The sequence below is a fragment of the Alexandromys fortis genome, unplaced genomic scaffold (assembly GCF_014885135.2).
Source record: "Alexandromys fortis isolate MF-2015 unplaced genomic scaffold, M_Fortis_MF-2015_v1.1 scaffold_216, whole genome shotgun sequence".
Lineage (NCBI taxonomy): Eukaryota > Metazoa > Chordata > Mammalia > Rodentia > Cricetidae > Alexandromys > Alexandromys fortis.
In genome coordinates, this window is record NW_026068089.1 from 104609 (window position 1) to 118569 (window position 13961).

The 13961-nt window shown below is 50.0% G+C and overlaps 1 protein-coding gene across 6 annotated transcripts in view; it reads right to left on the bottom strand.

Moving 5' to 3' along the window:
- Nucleotides 1-13052, bottom strand: part of Nckap5l (NCK associated protein 5 like) — a 36385-nt gene extending 23333 nt beyond the window's left edge. For 2 of the 6 annotated variants that reach the window (XM_050122485.1, XM_050122481.1), the window contains exon 1: nucleotides 12907-13050. The gene's annotated coding sequence lies outside the window, so the exon portion shown is untranslated. Of the gene's footprint in view, nucleotides 1-1671; nucleotides 1691-12906 lie in introns of those variants that run through there. The other 4 variants (XM_050122486.1, XM_050122482.1, XM_050122484.1 and 1 more) reach the window with 4 other exon arrangements.
- Nucleotides 13053-13961: the final 909 nt, after the last annotated feature.

The window sequence follows — 13961 nt, forward strand, 5'->3', positions numbered from 1 at the left end:
CCTTGCTTATGGGAAGTGCTATGGTTCAATTTCTCCCATCCCTTGTACATTCATTACCTGGAAGTTCTCTGTAAGGAAAAATTGTCCCTCCATCTCCAATTATTTACATATATACTTCTATTATTGTGTATTAGCTAAGTTTTATTATTTGTTTCATAGTCCACTAGTACATCACTGCTCAAATTCCCGCCTGCTACTGAGTTCCAGGTTGTCTCCTGGGTTCTTTCGGAACCCCCACCCCCACCACACCACACCCTTACTTTCTGGCTGGGAATACAGCTAATGGCAGAAGTGCTCACTTAGTATGCACAAGGCCCTGGATTCAGTTTCCAACATTGTGAAAAGCAAAAACACAAAACCAAAAAGCTCTGAGCTCCTGCCCGCCTCAGTCACCCCTCCAACACGGTGAGCAGATCATCTACATGAACACAATGCTGGTGGGCTCCTGGGCAATCGACTCAGAGTTAGAACGGCTCTTCTGGGATTCCTTGGACTCCTACAGTCCAAGGGATGTAACATACATATTTATGAAAACCAGCAGCATTTTTTTTCCTGGTTTTTCGAGACAGGGTTTCTCTGTATAGTCCTGGCTATCTGGAACTTGCTCTGTAGACCAGGCTGGGCTCGAACTCACAGAGATCTGCCTGCCTCTGCTTCCCGAGTGCTGCGATTAGAAGCTTGTGCCACCACCGCACAGCTACCAGCATAATTTCTCTATCATGACATAGAAAATGAGGTAAGGGCTGGTGAGACACGTGTGGAGCAGGCAGCTCTGGCTGAGCAACCCTGATGAGGGGAGCTCAACCCCAGGAAACGTCATAAGAAGTGGATCCCTGTGCACTCCAGGCTAACCAGGGGCAACCAGTGAAACCCTGTCTCAATTTCTCACCCCCAAAAATTCAAACCTCATAAACTCATTTTTTTAAAAAAAAATGTTTAAACCTTTAAAAACAAGTAAAGGGTGCTGGAGAGATGACTCAGGGGTTAGGAGTACTACTGGCTGCTTTTCCAGAGGATCTGGATTGGATTCTTAGCACCCACACGGCAGCTCACATCTGTCTGTAACGCCAGTTCAGAGGATCTGACACCCTGTTCTATTCTCTGAGGGTACCAGGCAGTCAAGGAGTACACAGACATACAAGCAGACAAAACACCCATACAATTAAAATAAAATGGTAACTACAAAATAGTAAAATACTTTGGAATAAACTTAACCAAGAAGATAAAAGACTTCTATGCAGAAACCTATAAGACGATGAAAGAAACTGAAGAAAACACAACTAAATGCAAAGACAGCATCTGTTCACGGGCTGCACTGTTGAAATCTCCATGCTAGTCGGTAAAGACAGATTCAAGGCAACCCCTATCAAAACTCCAATGATAATTTTCACAGAAACAGAAAAAAAGTTTATGTGAAACCATAAAAGACTGAATAGACAAAGCAATCTTGAGCAAAAAGAACAAAACTGGAGGCTTAACTGAAAATTCAACTCCAAAACTAAAGCAATCAAAACAGGATGGTGACGGCATTTAAAAAGAAAAAGACCCACAGAACCCATGGGTAAGGAGTTTGGGGATTACGATGCCTCAAACAAAAGTAAAACTAGGCAGATGGGATCATATTAAACTAAAAAGCTACACAACCATTAGTAATGAGGGAAGATAACTCACACAGTGGGAGAAATGCCTGCAGACCACACATTTCACAGGATTAATCCAGGAGCATAAGGGCTGGCTATTCCTCAGAGGGCCCGGGTTGGAGTCCCAGCACCAACACAGATGCTTACAATGATCTGTAATTCCAGTTCCAGGGATCTGACATCCTTTTCTGTCTTCTTTGGTCAGCAGGTATACAGTGGTACAGACAAGACATTCAGGCAAAATCCCCATAAATATATAAGAAATTAAAATGAAAACATTTAAAATATAGAAAGAACTCAACTCAAATTACTCAAATATGCCCTAATTTAAAAGTGGGTAAAAGTGGGCTGATGAGATGGCTCAGTGGGTAAAGGTGCTTGCCACAAAGCCTGACGACCCGAGTTCAGTCCTGAGAACACAAATAGATATTAAAAACAAAATTAAATAGACAAAGGACCTGAAAAGGCACTTCTCAAGAGATGTTCAAATGACCAATAAACATATAAATGATGCTCACTGTCACTAACCACCAGGGAAATAGAAAATGAAACAGAAGGAGACATCAACTCCTATTACAATAGCTTTATGAAAACAGTGAAAGATAAGTGTTGACCACTGTGGAGAAGAGGGGGTATGGCTGGGAGGAATGTAACTAGTACAGCGCTTCCTAGAAACAGAACAGAAGCCCTTCAAAATATCAAAATAGAAACACCCGCTAACCCAGCAATCCCATTACTGAGTACACAGCCGCCAGATATGAAATCACAAGTCAGAGCTGTCTGCACCCCTGTTGACCGCACATCACACACGATAGCCAGGCTAAGCCTCCTACGGATAAATGTCAAACCAATCGAGACACACAAACACTCCGAATACTATTCAGTCTTAAAAATGAAGATCTTGTCATTTGCCACAACATGAAGAATCTGGAGACATAAGGTTAAATGAAATAAGTCAGGTGTACAAAGATAACTACTATGTGCTCTCCTTTATAAGTGAAACTGGAAAAAGTGAACCGCATAGAGTTTGGAGTAAGATGGCAGTCCCCAGGGGCTAGGGTTTGAGGACGGTCAAGTACAAAGTGCACTGATCAAGCTGGACCAAATTCAGTTACATAGGCGGCAACGCATATGCTAATTAGCTTGATTTAGTGACCCTGAAAACACTCAAGCTGCCGTGCTGGGCTGGGCCTGGTGGCACAGACCTGTAATCTCAGCTATTCAGGGGGCTGAGGAGGCGGACTGGAAGTCCAAGGCATTTTGAACTATAGACTGAGGTATGGCCAGCCTACCCAGGCGAGGCCCTAAAACTCTTAGCTAGCATTTGTAAGGCCCAGCACCACTACAACAGCAACAACAACAAAACCAAAACAACAAAAAATACACCATAAACTGGGCGGCAAGCACTCAGGAGGCTGAGGCAGGTGAATCTCTGTGAGTTCAAGGTCAGCTTGGTGTACAGGGTTCCAGGACAGGCTCCAGGGCTACACACAGAGGAAACCCTGTCTAGAAAAAAAAAAAAACAAAAAACAAAAAACAAAAATGGTGTCTTACACCTCAAATGTACATATCTTTGATGGTGACCTTTGCTCCCCTGTGCAGCAGAAGTGCACACGCGAGAAAGGAGCAGGAAAACTGGGTGCGTGTGCAAACAGACGACCTGGTGCAGCTGGAACTGACGGCGCCCAAACTATTTTTCATGTTCTGATCTAGGGAACACTGACTCTTCTCTCGTTCCTGGGTAGGAGCCAGTATGTTTTTAAGATACTGGACATGGGATGGGGGACCACAGGAGTGTTTGCCGCCACTCACACATGAAGATCTGGGTTCGCATCCCCAATACATGCATACAAACCAGGCATGGCCACATCATGGCCACCTCTACCTGTGACCCCAGCACTGGAAGAGTAGGGATGTGTGGATCCCAGGAGCCCCGTGGCAAGCCAGACTAGCCAACACCAGTGTGCGTCAGTTTTAATGAGAGAACACGTGTCAGGGGAAGAAGACAGAAAGCGACAGACAGAAGGCCTAGGAATATGCACCAGCACACACAACAAAGGGGGTGCTGGGTGTAACCAGACACATGCTGGGGCTTTCAGGAAGGCCAGAGGCAGAGGCCTCTGGAGGTGGCAGCAAACAATGACCCTTAAATTCATTAATTGTAAATGAATTAGCTGGATGGCTGCTCAGCTGATTCAGGTTCCCCTATGGTCCCAGGAAAGCTGGTCAGAGAACCTTCCAGCTCCCCACACTTGACCCCAGGGTCCACTCCTCTGAGCTCTGTACCCAGGTCTCTTTGTAACAGGAACAAGCTCTGACCAGCCCTCTGCACCCAGTAGCACCAGTGGGCCAAGCCCAGATGTCCCTTCCTAAGCTGGCAGCTCAGACCTGGAGGGGACTGTAGGTCACTTCACCGACAGTTGCTCCTTCCCATCTGCCTACAAATGGAAGGGACCTGAGAAGAGACTGAGAAAGGCCATCAACACCTCTGGGACTGGATTTTACTCTCTGTAAAGTGGGAGTGAGCCCTCTTCTACATCTCTCCCAGCTGGGAACAGAAGGTTGGTATCATGGAAAGGGCTGTGGATGGGCGGATCCTCCGGACCACGAAGGATGGATGGTGTTGTGTTTTGTGTGCCACTCATGGTACCTTTGGGAACTAGCAGCTGCTTTGAAGGCTTTCCAGGAAAGCGTTGGGGGAGGAGAGGAAGGGATGGCAGAGCCAAGAGTATTCGTAGCCTTCTGGAGAGGGGGTGCAGGAAGTGAGGTGCTGTCTACAGAGGAAATGAGAAGCAAACACCCCCAAACTTCCCTTAAGCCGCAGGGAGGGAAAGCAGGCTTCAACTTCAGCAGAACTGTGAGCCCAGGGCTGGGGAAACCGAAGGTGCAGCCCAGGGTCGGGGAGAAAGGAAAGAGAAGGGGAGTCTCTGCCTCAGACACAGAGGAAGTCAGGGGCCGAGGACATCCCCACACTTGGGAAGTGGAGAGAACAGAATCACTGAGCCAGGCTGGGAAAGCCAGCTCACGTGGTGCAGATCTGCGGCCTTGGCCAGACGCCTGCTTCCAGCAGTGCCCAGCCACACAGCTGGGCACGTGCCTCCGCTCACATGAATACACACCAAGCTGGGGCTGGTCTTGCGAGTGCTTACTCTTCCAGTATGTGCCTTTTCTTTAGAGTTGACACAGATTTGTAATGATTTATGGGGTACAGTGTCCCAACGCAATCCATGTACACAGTGTGACAATCACATCAGGGCTGCACGTGGCTTTTCTTTGCAGCCCGCCTCACAGCTGCATTTACAAGTGTTCAGTGGCTGATGAGTGTGGACTTCCTCGCTAGGAAGCTCTAAACTATCTGCTGGCTTTACGAGTGGCCTTGCACAGCTTAAAAACTCCTCAGCAGCTGGACTGGACGGGAGTCCTGGCATCTGAGTGAAGATCAGTATTTGGCCAATAAACTCTGACCATCATTTGCAGTCCAGTGAGGGAACCAGAGGAGGGGCCATGGCTGTAATGTCTGTAAACAACTCCCCATGAAATCCTCAGTTTCAGGGTGAGAGTATATGGAGTCGGGGTCACTGAGAGGTGTGGCTAGGGGTGGTGTCCTTTAGGACAAAATTAGTGCCCTTATAAAAGAGGCCATGAACTCTTTTGCAGTGGTGGCTCAGGCCTGCAATCTCAATACTCAGAGGGCTGAGAAAGATTACCAAAGTTCAAGGTCAAGGTCATCTTGGAATACTGTGAGATCTGTTTTGAACAAGAACAAAAACAAAACAAAGAGGCCTTAATTACAGCCTGGCTCCTCAGGCCTCTTTCATCTTTCAATGTCTAACTCCCAGAGAAACCTCTATGCTTTCCAGCACAAGAGAACACAATGGGAAGGCTTTACCGTCGAACCTGAAATCCGTCCTTTGCAAGATACTGAATATTTGCACAAGCTTGATCTTGTACTCCTCGCCTCTAAAGTTGTCAGGATGAAATGTGTGTTGCTTGTAATATCTGAAGTTCACATGACTTTGCTATAGCAGCCTGTAGCCAGAGGCCTGGGGAACCCCTCCAACACTCAGGGGTTGCTAACCAGTAAGAGAACAGACGCACAGCATAGGTGAAAAAGAGGGAAAGAGAATACACACTTGTGTGTGTTTGCTTTTGCATAAAGAAACTCTGCAGGGGCAAGCATCACGACACACGCCTGTACCACTAGCACTTGGAAAGCTGAAGCAGGACGGTCCTGTTGCCAGGTCAGGCTAGGCTGGCTATACCGTGAGGTCTGCGAGAGACTCAGCTCAGTGGCAGGGGATTTGCCAAGCACAAGCCAGATGTTAGGTTTGATCCCCAGCAAAAACAAAACAACTGGATGATTAAGTGAGAGACTAGTAAGATGTTATCTATGAGAAGGGGGGGGGGTGAGGATGAGTAGTTCTCATTGCATGCCTTTAAAAAAAAAACTACGGAGTTTTCAACTTTGTAAAAAAAAAAAATCAAGTGAAAAATAAAACTCTAGGCTGTATTGTGGTGGTGGCGCATCCCTTTAATCCCAGCACTGAGGAGGCAGATGCAGGCAAATCTGTGAGTTCAAGGCCAGCCTGGTCTACAGAACTAGTTCCAGGACAGCCAGGGATACACAGAGAAATCCTGTCCCAAAACAAAAACAAAAAACCCCAACCAACCAACCAAAAAACAACCAAACAAAATTCTAAGCTTCAAATGTAGCATACACCTCTCATTCTATGACCCCAGTACACGACTACTTAGTACCAGCTCTAAAATACATTTCTTTTGGAGACAGGGTCTCACTATGTAGCCCCATTATGTAGGCCAAGCTAGCCTCAAACTCACGGGGTGTTAGAAGTAAAGGCAAGGCCACCATTCCTAGCTAAAATAGCTTCAGAGATGTTATAAGGAGTCTGAGGTTGGGTACACGTCTTTAATCTCAGCATTTGGGAGGCAGAGGCAGACAGATCTCTTGAACTCAAGGCCAGCATCACCTTGAAGAGTTACAAGACAGCCAGGGCTACGTAGAGGGACCCTGTCTCAAGGAGTCAGCAGATGCAGAAGGGGAGAATGACCCTTACCTGGGACATGTCCTTAAGGCCCTAGGTCCAGTCACCAGCGCCCCAGAAATAAAGCATATACAAGTGGAGAGCGGCTCACACTCGTACTCCACTACTTGGGAGGCTGGAGAAAGACTACAAATTTGAAGTCATTCCAGGTAACATAGTGAGTTCCAGGAGGCCAGCCTCAGCCACAGAGTGAGCCTCTGTTTAAAAAAATAAAATAAAGCTGGGCGATGGTGGCGCACGCCTTTAATCCCAGCACTCGGGAGGCAGAAGCAGGCCGATCTCTGTGAGTTCGAGACCAGCCTGGTCTACAGAGCTAGTTCCAGAACGGACAGGCTCCAAAGCCACAGAGAAACCCTGTCTCAATCAATCAATCAATCAATCAATCAATCAATAAATAAATAAATAAAATAAAAACCAATTTAAAAAAAAAAAACCAAAACAAACTGCTTGACCAAGTGTCCTTTTGAGACAGAAGTCTTGCTAGCATCCCAGGCCCGTACCATCGTCATGGGCTAACCAAGTTTGTCCTAAAGCTTCTCCCAGCTGTGTCCGTCTATAGTCCTGCACGAAGAAGCAGAGGAAACATCCCAGGAGCAGGTGAGGCAGCATGGCCAGATGTGTGTGGTGTGTGTGTGGGCTTTGACCATGGGTACCAATGCCTTGGCTCCCTTCTTTCCCCAGGGTAAGAGGAGGCTTCTGTGTCCCTGGTCTATGGCAGCCACTTCTACTTGAGTGAGTGAGAGAGAGAGAGAGAGAGAGAGAGAGAGCTGAGTGCCATCTAGATAGGCAGTTCTCAATGGGGGCACAGACCCCTGTGAGGGGAGGGGTCAAATGACCCTTTCACAGGGGTTGTATATCAGATATTTACATTAAAATTCATTACTGTAGCAAAATTATAATTATGAAGAAGCAACAAAAATAATTTTGTGGTTGGGGTCATCACAACATGTGGAACTGTATTAAAGGGTCAGAGTTAGGAAAGTTGAGAACCACTGATCTTGACCCTTAGGAAGGAGCAAAGTCTAGCCAGATAGCAGAAGCAGATTACCCTCCAGTCTATACAGAACTTGGGGGCCAAGAGGTAGGAGGTTGGTCCAGGGGAGACTTTTGAGTCAGGTGGAAATAAGATGGGCAAGGCACTTCTGGAAATGTCCAGAGCTGCTGTGGGCAGTTTCTAGGGGAAATGTATCAAGAGATCCCTGCACAAAAGGACCAATTACAGCCCCTGTATCAATCCAGCTGGTGTAAAGTGAATCAGTCTTTGGAAACTTTGTCCCTGAGGACCCCAGGAGTTCCAGGGTCTATCACAGCTTCCCCCTGGGGGTCAGAAGCAGATTTAGGCTGAGATAGAAGAAATGCAGCCAGCAGCACCTACTGTTGAGGCCCTGCAGGCAACAATACAAACACCAGTGTGGATCAACCCTCCTTTTAAGGGAGCTGTTTAAAAACAGACAAACAAACAAACAAACAAACAAAAGCAGTGTTTGAGATGGAACCCAGGGCTTCTCAAGCCCTTTACTACAAGGTTATACCCCTGACCCTGCAATTTTTGTTTTTTAAATAAAAAGCTCCCAGAGCTCAGGGACCAGCACAAGGTTCAGGATGCTGTGCCTAACAGGGTTCTGCCAAGCACCTACTGGGTTTTTAGAAATCAGTAATAACAGCAATGATAATTCACCTTAATAACAGCCTGCCCCCCTCAGACCTCTTTCATCTGTGTAACTCCCAGAGCTGAGAAAAACGGTAATTACGGAGCAGGGCCACACCCCAATGATGATGTGTTATTAATTTAGGAGTTCTGCTGGGAAACTGAGGCCGGGGAGAAGGATCTTGCTCCAGTGGAGCTGAGCTGCTGGGCGGTTGGGAACTGGAGATTGCACTCCTGCAGTTTGGGAGATGTTCTAGCGACGTGCATTCCCTCCACATGTAGGTGGCGAAGACGGTGCAGACAGACCGACAGGATACGTGTCCAGGACGGGGCAGGCAGCCCTGGCAGGGAATTCGGGACTTTGTCTTTGAGTCCCTGCTCTACTCTCCTGGAGTACAGGGAAGCAGGCCAATGGTTGCCTGAGCCATCCCTAGACAAGGGGTCACAGGATAAGAGAGGGCTAGAGTTCCATAATTGCACATCACAAACACAGTACAAGAAGAGGCAATGAAGTGTCAGGGGGTGGGGCAACTGGCAGCTGGGTGTGGGAACCTAAGCAAGAGCAAGTCAAGAAGTGAGGAGTCTAGTTCAGAACCTGACATCCGTAAGGCCCTGGGTTCAATCCTTAGCACAGGAAAAAAAAAATGTCACTGAAAAGCTCAAGCTTCTCGTTGTAGCGCCCACCCACCTTTGGGATGGTCTTCTCACAGCAAGTGGGACGTTGCAGAGGGTGCCCCTGCCAGCCTGACACTCAAGGGGGTGGGTGGAAACCCAAAGCAGAGCTTTCCAACTTGTATCCAAGGAGGGAAGCAGCAAAAAGTCAAACTAAGATAGCAGATAACAAGATTCCACAGCTATGCTCAAAGCCTGCTGTGAGCCTAGCACTTTGCTGATGCTGGAAACAAAAGCAACTCAAGGGGAACCAAAACCATGGCAGGAAGCCATCCACGATCTTGTCTTCTGCTGCTCCAGTGTTTCTCCAACCAGTCAGAAAGCTGCCCAAAGCCTAGGCTGACACTCTAAATTGTTGAGTTCAAGAACTGGCTTTCTGGGGGCTGGAGAGATGGCTCAGTGGTTAAGAGCATTGCCTGCTCTTCCAAAGGTCCTGAGTTCAATTCCCAGCAACCACATGGTGGCTCACAACCATCTGTAAAGAGGTCTGGCGCCCTCTTCTGGCCTTCAGGCATACAGACAGAATATTGTATACATAATAAATAAATATTTAAAAAAAAAAAAGAACTGGCTTTCTTTGATTTAAGCTTGAATGAGACTATGGCAGAAAACCATGTAAACCAGAGGCCTGAGGTTTGAATCCCACCTCGGGCACTCACTGCCCCATGAATCACTTCCTCTCTGCCAGTCTCCCCGTTTGGGGTGGGAATGTTGAGACAGGGTCTTACTATGCAGCCCTGGATATCCTGGAACTCATGGTAGTCCAGGCTGGCCTCGAACTCAGAGTTCTGCCTGCCTCTGCCTCCCAAGTGCTGGGATTAAAGGTCATGGGCCACCATACCCAGATCTGTTTCCCCATTTTGAACTTGAAGGTGGGCCTCGGGGATTAGATTTTTCTCTCGGATTCCTTCCAGCCTGTGGAGGCTCGACATTGTTTTGATGTGGTGGCAGATCTCAGGTTGATTTACATAAATTTGCATGTTCAATCAAAAAACTCCAAACTCCAAGTATAGAAAATCCAATCGCTCTATTAGCGCAGCCAGACAGGCTGGAGGGGCTGCCAGGTTCAGGAGAGCGGTTGTCAAAGCAGAGAGTGATAGGGGTTTGGGGGAGGGGCTGAGGGAAGCAGGAGTGAAAAAGGGCACCTGTTCTGAGAGAGAGGACAGAGAGAGAAAAAAAAGAGAGAGAGAGGGAGAGGGAGAGGTTGGGCAGTGCCAGCGAGCGCCCTGGTGACTCAGGTCTGCACACCAGGGCCCCTCACCCCTCACTCAGGCTGCAGTCCTTTCCTCTCCACAGGGCCCCAGGCTGACCCGCCTCACAGCCATTCCGCCATTCCTCAAGATGGGATTGCCGCTTCTGCCTAGCAACAGCTGCATCCTTCAGTCTGATAGGAACTCCACCAGTGACAGCTTCTGGGAAAGTGACCTCCCTGGGAGTTCCCATTACCCACTTCAAGGGCTTCGCAACCTACAAGCCTTCAGTAGAAGCTCACTCACCTAGGGTAGCAGGCCCGAGGCTAGAGGGCTCCCCGGGCCCAGGGCAGGGGACAGAGTAAACGACAATGCAGGAGACTGTGCCTCACAGCCCAGGGCCTCTTTAAGCACCACAATCTCCAACAATATTCCCCATCACCTGGGAGACCAAGGATGAAAATAAACAAGAACATGAAGCCTCGTGGCTCATGGGCTGAAAAGCAAGTCCTAACCTGGAGTCCCAGCGTCCTGAGAGAGCCCTACCTCAAAGAGGTAAGGGGGCTGGGAAAAACAGGGCTGTGGCTGCGTCTCCTAGCTGCCTGGGAGCTGGGCTGAGCACAGAGGAGCAGTGTGTAGAGCCCGCAGGTAGGATGGGCAGCAGCAGTGGGGCCCTCCTTGCCCTCTTCCCACAAGAGGGTGGATGAATGTGCTGGGCTCCCTGGCTCAGATCCTAAGACAAGTCCCAACAGCTGAGATGCAAACTGTCTCCTGGGAATCTGCCTACCCCGCTGGCCCTTGGCTGCCTCCTCCTCTCCCTCAACCCCTCCCCAAAGATCCAACCCAAAGCCTGGCCCAATCATGGTGTCTCTCACCTTGATGGGTGGGCCGAACCTGAGCCAGCAGGAGTTCATATCCCAAGGCGGCAGGGAAGGCAGAAAAGCACTATTTACAGGCAGAACAGGGTTCTGTTCTCTCAATCCTAAAGTCCAATCCAGACACACTGTGGCCAAGCATTTTAGCTCTCTTAATGGAGTCACCCTGATGGAGGGCCTCTCTCCCCTCTCCAGGGATTTTTAGAAATTTCTGGTCCTACTGCTGAGTTCCAAAGCTGAAGGAAACTGAGCCCCAGAGAAGCAAACTATCTTGCTCAAGGTCAGAGCAGGCTGGAATTGCTGGGCCAAAGCTCCTGACTCCAGCCATCTTGACAGCAACCCAGTGCCCACACACAAACCTTCTCTCCCTTCTTCTCTGCAGCCTGGGCCAGCAGCTCCCTGTCTAAGGCTGGAGCTGGTGGAAGATACTATAAAGTCAAAGACACCTTAGGTACAGACCACAGGTGCTGGAAGCAAAACCAAACAAATCTCTGTGAGGATCCCTCTCTTGACAAAAACTCTCCTGGTTTCTCTGGAGCAAGAAACTCCATTCGTCTCACAGTGGGCTTGGGGTTCAAAATCTGAGAGCCAGGCTCTCAGGACAGAACTGGGGGGAGTTGTCTGGAAGATGAAAGAGGGTCTACAACAAAGCAATTGTGCAATGCTCACTTCCCTTCAAAGGACCGGGCACACAATGGTTAGACAGATTCTTTCTCCATGGTTCCTCAAACCAGTTCTGGTCCCCGGCCTCTGTCTCCAACCACTTCCTCTGGCTGACAATTGTATAGAAGCAGACACGCTGGAGAAGGGAAGAGCGAGTTCGTGGATATGGGAATAAGAGATTGCCTTTAAAGCTAAGAAAGCCCTCAAGCCTAAGACCACTGGCTCCTGAGGAGGGTCTTTAAAAGGCAGCTGCTGGGCAGACTGGGTGGCTGAGCCCTTTGGAAAGCCAGACCTATGGGGAGGTGAAGGCCTTCTGCATCCTTGGGACAGCGCCAAGGCTAGGGAGACAAGAGGGGCCTTCCGCCCTGGATGTAAAGAGCGAGTTGGGGGTCCCAAGAGCCGCTTTCCCGGGCCTGCTAAACCAAGGGAGTATCAGGCACTGACAAATTCTCTGCATTTTTTTTTAGCACCACAGCCAAAACCCAGAAAGCCTTTTCTCTAGGGGCTGCCCTGTCCATACTCTAGCCCAGCCATTCTCCTCCGTCAGCCTCTATTGAGCAGGCAGATTGTCGGGTTCTCTCCATCCCATAGCCCCTCAGAGCTTCAGTAGGGTTGTTCCCAAGAAGACCCGGTCACTCTGCCTTTCCCCGCCTCCCCCACACCCTACAGCCCCGGGCCACGGGGACTGGAAGGAGTAGAAGGGGTGCCCCAGGCTCCAGTCTGCGCCTGCGCTTCGGGGGGAGAGCCCCTCCCTCTACAACCCACCACCGCTAAACAGTACCGGGACCGTGGGATGCCGGCCGGGTGGGATGCGCAGTGGGGGCAAGGTCAGTGCTTTCAAAGAGGGAGGGAGACCCGCCACCGGAACATCCCCCACTCCCGAAAGTTTCCCTTCCGGGGCCACCGAGTGTGCGCGAGGATGGCGCTAGGGGCGGGAGGGGGTAGGGTGGGGGTGGACAAAGTCACAACAGGACCCCTCCTGGGAGAGTGCGGCGGGAGGGACCGGCAGGCGACGAGGTGTGGGCCGGAAGCCTCGCAGCCCCTTCAAGCCTAAAGTGCCACGAGAGCCTTTCACTCCCCACTCCCCGGCCCCCGCCCAGGGCGTACGGCCCCCCACCTCACAGCCCGTTAAATGCCAAACAGGCCTGAACTCACCGAGATCAGGTGCTGAGCTGGGCAGGCCTGGTCCGCCGGGTCCATGGCCGCATCTCGGGTGGGGGGGCAGAGAAAGGGGGGTACCGGAGCCGCCTCTTGATGTCAAGGCTTTAAAGGGGCCAACGAGCCCCGCCCCTCGACGAAGCCCCGCCTCCCTCTTTCCGCGCATCCAATCCAAGCTCAGCCTGGATGCGCGCCCCTCCCAGATCTGTCCAGATGTTCCCAGGACGAGAGCTAAGTCTGCCCGGCCGGCGCGCGCCGCTTCCGCCCGCCCGCGCGGGTGGGAAGGGCCTCCCCTCCCCCTCTGCGGAGAAACAGTCCTCGCCGGGCTGGAGCTGACCTGCCAAACCTTCCCAGGGCCGGGGTTGGGGATGACAGGCTCGGCCAAGTGGGGCTGGAAAGGGGGCGTTTAGAACAGAGAGAACTAAGTAGGTTCCCGCGGGCCTACGGGCATGCGCGTCTGCTTCTGTGGGTCTGGGCGTGCACGTGTATGTGGTTGAGAGCGTGTTTGTAATTTGCCTTCCTGCTTACGTGTTGGGTGTAAATCTATGGGAAGAATCCTGAGTGTCTCCTTGGCCTTAAATGCTCCCGTCGCTCCCTTCTGTAGGTCAGGGTCTTCCTAGATACCCAGAAACTGGGTGAGGAACAGTCAGCATTTGTAGAAAGCAGTGCAGGTTTAAGATGCAAGGCAGACCTGGGTATGATTGCTCACGTTTTTTAATCCTCACACTCGCGAAGCAGAGGCGGGCAGATCTCTAGTGCTGAAAAGGATATGGCCTTGATTTTTAGCCACTTCCTACCGGGGAAGAGGGAAGTGCAGTTCAAACCGTTGGAGTAGAGAAAACAAGCTAATTAACTCACTCAGGCCTTTGCATCCTAAGAGCTCAGTACCATTCTCACTGGTCTATTTGTTACGTTGTTGAGACAGGGTCTCTATATAACCCTAGCTAACCAAGAACCCACAATACAGGCCAGGCTGACCCCAAACTTCCCGTGATCCTATAGCTTCTGCCACCATTTTGGTCCTGAACAGCTTTTTTTTTATTCTGTGAATA